Consider the following 7,873-nt stretch of genomic DNA (forward strand, 5'->3'; position numbering starts at 1 on the left):
GTGTGTGTGTGTGTGTGTGTGTGTGTGTGTGTGTGTGTGTGTGCATGTGCGTGTGTGTGTGTGTGGTTGGTTGGTGGCGCCTGCAAGATGAGATCATCAGAGTTGTTTGCAGCCCTGCACTGCAGAGGAAGTCCCACACAGGGAGAGGGGGTCAAGGGCAGGGCAGCAGTCACTTAGCATACACTTTCCTTTCTCCCTCTCTTTATACCACAGCACTTCTCTCAATCATGGTTATCGCTCTCCCTTCTCACCCTCTCCTACACTAATTGTTGTCATAAACCTTTCAGTTGTTTTTCCCCATCAGCCCCTCACCTACTACCGTCTCTTTGCTTTCATTTTTCTCTGGAAATCTTGTTTCTTTCTCTGTTTAAAAACCCTGCGGCCTATTTCTTCAGGTAGCACCCTTATTCTGGCTTTAGGAATGAATTCTGGGTGTTAATGCATAGTACAGTTCTTTTGTGTCACAAAGCAGATTTGAATTCAGAAATGTGTTCAACATAGTATACACTCATAAAAATAAAGGCGGTTTTTGTAGCAAGAACCGTTTTGGTTCCACAAAGAACCTTTCAGTGAGCAGTTCTTTGAAAAAAATGAACCATTTTTGTCTTAGTGTGAAGAATATTTTAATAATCTGAAGAACATTTAAGGTCTCTGAGACCCCAAACAAAAGTAATATGTTTCCTTGCAGGTTGTTTGAAGTGAGTTATTGAGTTATCTACTTGGTTCTTCAATTTCATGTATGATATTTGAGCCTTTAATAAACCCTTGGTGTCTCTGAGTCCCCAAAAACAACATGAGCTTCTCATCCTGATGACACATACAATGACATTTACAGTATCTGGATGGTTGCATGCCTGATCTTAGCTCTCTCTTTCTTTCTCCATCAAGTATTCCTCATCTGCTGCCCGAGTACATTCAGGAGCAGTTCAACCCTCCGTTCAACTTTGACGACCCCTCTCTGCACTACATCACCCATGTCAGCCCACGTATCCTTGACAACCTCACACTTCAACAGAAGCGCCGGTATCGATAACACAGGCCCTGTGCGGTTCATGCAGCATCAGTGCAGATGTATATATCTGTACATTTGTGTTTAAAATTGATCTCAATATGATATTATTTATATTAAAAAGAGACTGCTGACTTTTAGTCATGTGTGAAAGTGAAAGAGCACCAGACATGCAAAAGAAACATGCAGCGATCTGTGAGCAAGAAGTTCTGCTGAATTATTGCCTCAGTTATTTGAAGATACTAACTCTTGTGAAGAAAATAATGTGCATATGTATGCATTACAGTAATAAAAAATAGTGGTAAAATGTGCTTTAATGTTATGAAATAATGTCAAATACCACAAAAATGGTCCTATGATACATCCCCCTTAGTTTGGGGGTGAAATATGGCATTCTTCAAGGAATTTGAAATAATGGTCAATAAGATCTTACACATAAGTGAAATGTTTCTCTGGTCAGAATTATCCTCTTGAAAGCAAAGCAGCTGAATGTATGTACAGTATGTTGTCTATAAGCAAACATATGGCACCATCAAACCCACTCAAACACTTTGTCTTAAAATACTTAGCAATGGTTATGATATTTCTATACCCACTACGTTTTTCCTCAAATAAAATAAAATAAAAATCATCAGTGCCATGGGATCAGTTTGAATTCAAATCAAATGCATTTATTCATCTTTTATATTTAAGGTCTCTGAGACCCCAAACAAAAGTAATATGTTTCCTTGCAGGTTGTTTGAAGTGAGTTATTGAGTTATCTACTTGGTTCTTCAATTTCAAGTATGATATTTGAGCCTTTAATAAACCCTTGGGGTCTCCGAGTCCCACAAAACAACATGAGCTTCTCACTTTCATGAGAGCAGAAATATCCTTTTACATGTAAATCTGTCATTGTATTGTATAACTTGAGAGGTGTAACCTGGGTGGACGACCGTCACTTAGGTATGTTCCAGCTTTTCAGGTTACCTGAAAACAACTGGCTTTTCTATACACAACCCTTTTTTCCATTCAGATAAGACTTGTTGACACCCATTCTCTCTTATTCCATTTGTAGTGACATTGTTTAATGGCATGAAGTAATGTCACCTGGGGATCAAAATTGATGCCTAGTTGAATCTGCATTTGCCACACAGAAGCAGTAAACTCTTAAAAGAAAAAGCTATTGGCTGCCCTTATGGTCCTGCCATTGGACTCTGCACTTTGCATGTGTTTATCTCCCAGCCATAAAACAATAAAGTTTAGGATGTGAACTAAGCTCTTTCATGCTCCGGCCTTATCTCCCCTTTACGTAATTTCTGCAAGCCCTTGACTTGCTTTTTGCCAACAGTTTAATCCAGAGTTGGGCTCTGAGAAATGCTGAGTACAGCTTTTCAATCTAAGTGTAACAGAGCACTTAAGAAACTGCATGAATCCAACAGCATCTGGCTGTAAATCTTCACCGAACTCAAGGGTGAAAGTACTTATGCTGTTTTAAACGGCCCACATCCTATTGGATGCAAACGAGCTTAATAGCATTAATAGACTCTCACAACTCAGCAGACATAAAGTATCGATAACAAAAAGTATGTGTTCTTGTACGTAGCCCAGCACATGAGATGCAGGAAAATAAATATAAATTGTAGACAAAAATTAAGAATTATTTTCCAAGACTTATTCATTTGTGGCCACGTTGTAGTAATTTGTTTGATTGTTTTAGTTCAATCATGGTCACATTGTAGTAATTGGTCCTTTTTTTGTTAAATCATAGCTATGTTGTACTACTTTGTTCCCTCGTGTTAAATTAACATTCATATTTATGCATTCGGCAGACTCTTTTATTCAAAGCTTCTTACATTGCATTCAAGGTACACATGCATTCAAGGCACGGTGTACTTAAAACAAATTAACAAATTAATAAGCCATGGGAAATAATTCTTCATTTGTGGACACAATGCCTTGATTTTCCCCCAGATGTCAAGTGAGGGGGACATTGAGAAATTGTACCATGGTATTCTTGGAGTAGCATGTAAATACAATACTACATGGATATTTTTATCAAAAATACTATGCTATTACCGTCTGACACAAGCAATGTTCTCATAATAGCTGAGTAAGTGGCTCGTCAGAGCTAAATTAATGTCCATGTTGTAGTAATTAATTCCCTCATTTTAGTTAAATCATGGCTACATTGTACTAATTTGTTCCTTCATTTTAATTTAGTTACTGTAAGTTGTGGCCATGATTTAAGTAAAAAGAGGAAAAAAATGAGTACAATGTGACCACAATGTACCTAAACCAAGGGAACAAATTAACAAGTCAAAGGAACAAATTCTTAATTCATGGACATGATATCTTATTTTTGTCCCCTGTATGGCATGAGTGGGGCTCTGACCATGCCCGGGGCAAACTCCAGGCACGATACAGTGAGTGCCTGAAGATCCCCTATCCTATAAACGTTTCCACTTCAAGGCATACAGTTTCCTCTTGGCGGGAGCTCTGGACTGGAGTATGGTCTCAACAACCTCAGTTGAGAGACCGGATGCTAGGAGCTATGCCCCCCTCAGGGGTCATGCCCACAGCTTCCATAACTCCGGGCGGGGGTGAAGGATGATGCCCCCCACCTGAGAGAGGAGATCCCTCCTGATCAGAATGAGGCGTCGAGGAGGGACACAAGGTCCGAGAACCATACTCGGGCTGGCCAGAACGGGGCTACTAACAGAAGATGGACCCCGTCCTGGCGTACTCTCTCCAGAACTCCCGGGAGCAGAGCGATCGGGGGAAAAGCGTACAGATGGAGCCTCGGCCACATCTGCACCATGGCGTCCAGCCCAAGCGGAGCTGGATGCGTGAGGGAGAAGCAGAGTGGACAGTGTGTCGTTTCCTGCAATGCAAACAGATCCACTTCCACCTGGCCGAACTCCCTCCATAGGAGCTCTACCACCTCTGGGTGGAGCCTCCATTCCCCAGGCCTCAGCCCCTGTCTCGACAGGATGTCTGCTCCCTGATTGAAGTGCCCAGGGATGTAGACTGCTCTGATTGAGAGGAGCTTTCCCTGAGCCCACAGGAGGATCTGGTGCGCCAGAATGTAAAGTAATGGATGAAGTAACGGATGACTCTCTCTCTCTCTCTCTCTCTCTCTGAGAAAGAGAGAGAGAGAGAGAGAGAGAGAGGAGGAACACGTTCTATGGCCTCCTTCCTCAAGAGAGTGTCTACTTCCTGTTCCAATTCCAGAGCCTGCTCTGGGCTCACTAATGTAGGAATGACCTTGTTGAAGCGAGGTGGACGAGAACCGAACTGATTCTGTAACCTCTCTCTACAGTGTGCAGGACCAATTGTGAGACATTTGGCAGAAGTTTCCACGCTGTCAGAAAGTCTACTAAGGGAACCAGTCTCTTGACTGGCCTCTGGTTTCGCTAGAAGAGCCACTTCGGTGCCCTGAAGCGGGAACGACCAACCTGACCGCTCTAGCGCCCTCACTTGAGAGGACGAGCTTTCCCGTGCCTTTCCGTCGCCGGACGGCAGCTGGGAAATTCGCTTGTCTGATCTCACTGAGCCCTGAAGCACCGTGGGTGGCAGGGGTATCAGTGAAGCTCCCGGAGGGCACTGAGGAGGATCGGGCACCGTAGACGAGGTGTGTACCTCTCCTCCCCAGGGTGGGCTGCCCTTTGGTCGTCAGGACCGCTTGGCCAAGGTCCTCTGCGACAGAATAACGGTCTGCAGATCCGCTTTCTGTTTACGTACGGGTCGCGATGCTCTGTTTCTGGGTCTGGTGATATGAGGAGCTGGACGGCTGGGACTGCTCCTGCTCAGCAGTCCCAAAGACCTGGGAACAGTGAGGGAGGAAGCACTGGAATGCCGCCGCCTGCTTCTTCGCCTCCTGAAACCTCTCGCCGACAGTATCTACTGCGCCGCAGAAGAGGCCTGAAGGCGATAGCGGGGCATCCATCAGGAAGAATCTGTCCTTGTCTTGTAGCTTGGACAGATTCAACCACAGGTGCCGCTCCGTGGCCACCAATGCTGCCATTAAATGGCCAATGGCTCTGGTCCCTGAGATGGAGCCATGGATCTAGCGGGTGAGGACCAAGATAAGGATGAGCCCGTCTTGGATCCCTCTGCTAAATCCACTTGCGATCCCCAAAATAACAGCTGCCACTGCGCCTCGGCAACAGCGGGGTCGGACCCAGCAGGATCGCGAACCTGGCCGCTTTCATCGAAGACGGCCAGGTGGGAGTGGAGCACAAGGAGCGGGAGAAGCTCACAATCATGACAGTCAGCCCCCTCGAGAGCTGACCATGCATGTTCCGCTCCCAAACAGACGACGCACAAATCGTGTGTATCCCCACCCAAGAGATAGCGTGGGCAGGGAGGAACATAAGACTTGAAACTTCAAGTTCCTGAAGGGGAACCATAATATATTTAAAACAATGAGACAAATAAATAAATCATGGGAACAAATTCTTAATTCGTGGTCACAATATCTTGTTTTTATCCCCCACATAGCATTATGAGGCTCTATATTTTTTTAGACTTTGTATAGTACCATGGTATTCTTGGAGTAGTATATAAATACCATGCTACATCAATATTTTAATCATTTTGTACTATGGTACAAACCAAAAATACCATGGTATTACCATATGATACCACCACTGTACATTCTTGTAACAAGTAGCTTGTAAGAGCTAAATAAGTGGCTACATTGTACTAATTAATTCCCTCATTTTAATTTAGTTACTGTAAGTTGTGGCTATGATTAACTAAAATGAGGGGACACATTAATAAGTCATGGGAAAGTATTGTTAATTTGTGGCCATAATGGCTTGTTTTTTGTCCTTTGTATTTGTGAGATGAGTATGTAAATATGCTATGTGAATATTTAATCATTTAGTACCTTGGAATTACCATCTGATACCACCACTGTACGTTCTTGTAGAGCTTAACATCTTCATACACCTGAAAACCAACTCTATCCCCTCCAGCATTGTCAGGCTTCATAAATTAAAGACAACACAACCTCCAGTTACACAGGTGGACATCTACACCCAGACACCTGCTCTGGCCTCAGTATCCACTCCCACAAGCCCTTTGATGAAGACTCCTGAAGTGAACAGACCTGAGCATGCCTCACAGTTCTCAACATTTGCCCTTAAGAGGAGAAATCCACAGTGTAGTTCCTGTAAAGAGTTGTTCTGCGATGTCTTTTGAGTGCCTGACCCTGTGTAGACTTGCCTCTACACAGGGAAATGCTCAAGGTATGAGAACTCTAATAAAGATCTGGAATGTTCTGTGGCAGATAAGGCTTCCCTTCCTTGAAGTGGCACAGTTCTGCATGTTTCACAAGAGAAGAGCCAAGCGCCGAGCAGATAAATGGGCTTGAAAAAACATGAAAGAGAGAGTCATTTCACGAGAACAACACATTTAGAGAAGTATATACATAAACGCCTTGCCTTCACACTCCATTCCACCTATGGTACTGTAACACCCTACTCTCAGATGTTTCCTTTCTAGAGCTCTTTAGCTTAATTAGATTTTCACTTATCTTATCTGTAGAGAGTCACAAATAATGGATGTTGCTGCAGAGCGAAAGGAAGCCCCTTTAGTCATGACTATATTTATATATTACAAATTAAAATCTGCATGTATCTATTTTCACATCTATGAAAGTTGTTAGTCTTCTTGTGAATGATTAATCCATGCATGTGTTTAATTTTTGACCTTGTCATTTTTTTAATTAACAGTTTTCTGGTTAAACGACAGATGTCTCTCTGGTGATGTATGCTGGCATTCTCAAATCATTTTGTCCGTTAAAAAATTTGCCCCGTTTCATACAATTGACTGCAAGCTCGAATACAGATTTGTCTCAGTCCAATCAACAAATGAGGTATAAAATCAAGTTTCGACCTCCCTTTTTCGATAGCCTAGTTAGTTTCACTTATACATGTCACAATACGAAAGAAAATATCTGTCTGTTTCTGTTTCATTGTGACTTTATGGGAATGTCCACTTAATCTTTATTTTAAGAAGTAAATCCATTAGCTATTTAAGGTCAATAGTAGGTCACTATGGTGACTGATGGAATGGAATTGTGTATTGACCAATCAAAATCCAGAAACAGAACTTTAAAATGTATAAATTACAAAAGTCTCATTAAAAGGTGTTGTTAGGAACAAAGCGCAAGTGACTATATTCACAATACAGCACAACCTTGGGTGCATTGCTAATTCATAGTTATTTCATATTAATGGCAATGAAAAGGACCTGTTTATTGCCATTAAACTGAAATCACTGAACCTAAACATAGGAGCCTGAATGTGAATTTACGTTATAATTATTACATGTTAGGCCTTGGAACACATTAACATTTAGCCATTGTTCCAAACATGTTTCTTCTTGAAGACCGTGCATTGCTCAGTCTGAATCAAGCTTATCTACCCCTTGTGATTAATATAGAATCAGAATTAGCTTTATTCGCCAGGTGTGTGCAAACACACAAGGAATTTGTTGTGGTTTTTTTAAGGTGCTCCTGGTACATACATACATACATACATACATACATATCTGACATGAGAACAGAAAAAACTAAACAAAAAAAACAAAACAAACAAAAAAAACATTTAAATAGTAAAAACTTATTAAATAATGTGTATGAATCTGGAACAGTAGATTTATGTACAGATTTGTGCATTATTTACTCTATATAGAACTGTATAAATAAAGAGATATGCATATGTATTTACATAATACTTGAGAAAGAGGCAATAATTAAGGATGTTGAATGATGAATTACGGAAATGAATTACTGCTCCAGGGATCTGTTGAAGATCAATGTGAAGATGTATGATAGCTGGACAGCACAGGCTTTGAGGCAGGCTGGAGAGACAC

General features: G+C 41.8%; 1 protein-coding gene across 1 annotated transcript in view; it reads left to right on the top strand.

Moving 5' to 3' along the window:
* LOC107756817 (mucin-like protein) overlaps nt 1–952 on the top strand; it is a 27,456-nt gene extending 26,504 nt beyond the window's left edge. Inside the window, exon 23 of the mRNA XM_016574104.1 lies at nt 889–952. The gene's annotated coding sequence lies outside the window, so the exon portion shown is untranslated. The remainder of the gene's footprint in view (nt 1–888) is intronic.
* The last annotated feature ends 6,921 nt before the right edge of the window (nt 953–7,873 follow it).

The sequence above is a fragment of the Sinocyclocheilus rhinocerous genome, unplaced genomic scaffold, assembly GCF_001515625.1.
Source record: "Sinocyclocheilus rhinocerous isolate Xijiao unplaced genomic scaffold, SAMN03320098_v1.1 scaffold3490, whole genome shotgun sequence".
Lineage (NCBI taxonomy): Eukaryota > Metazoa > Chordata > Actinopteri > Cypriniformes > Cyprinidae > Sinocyclocheilus > Sinocyclocheilus rhinocerous.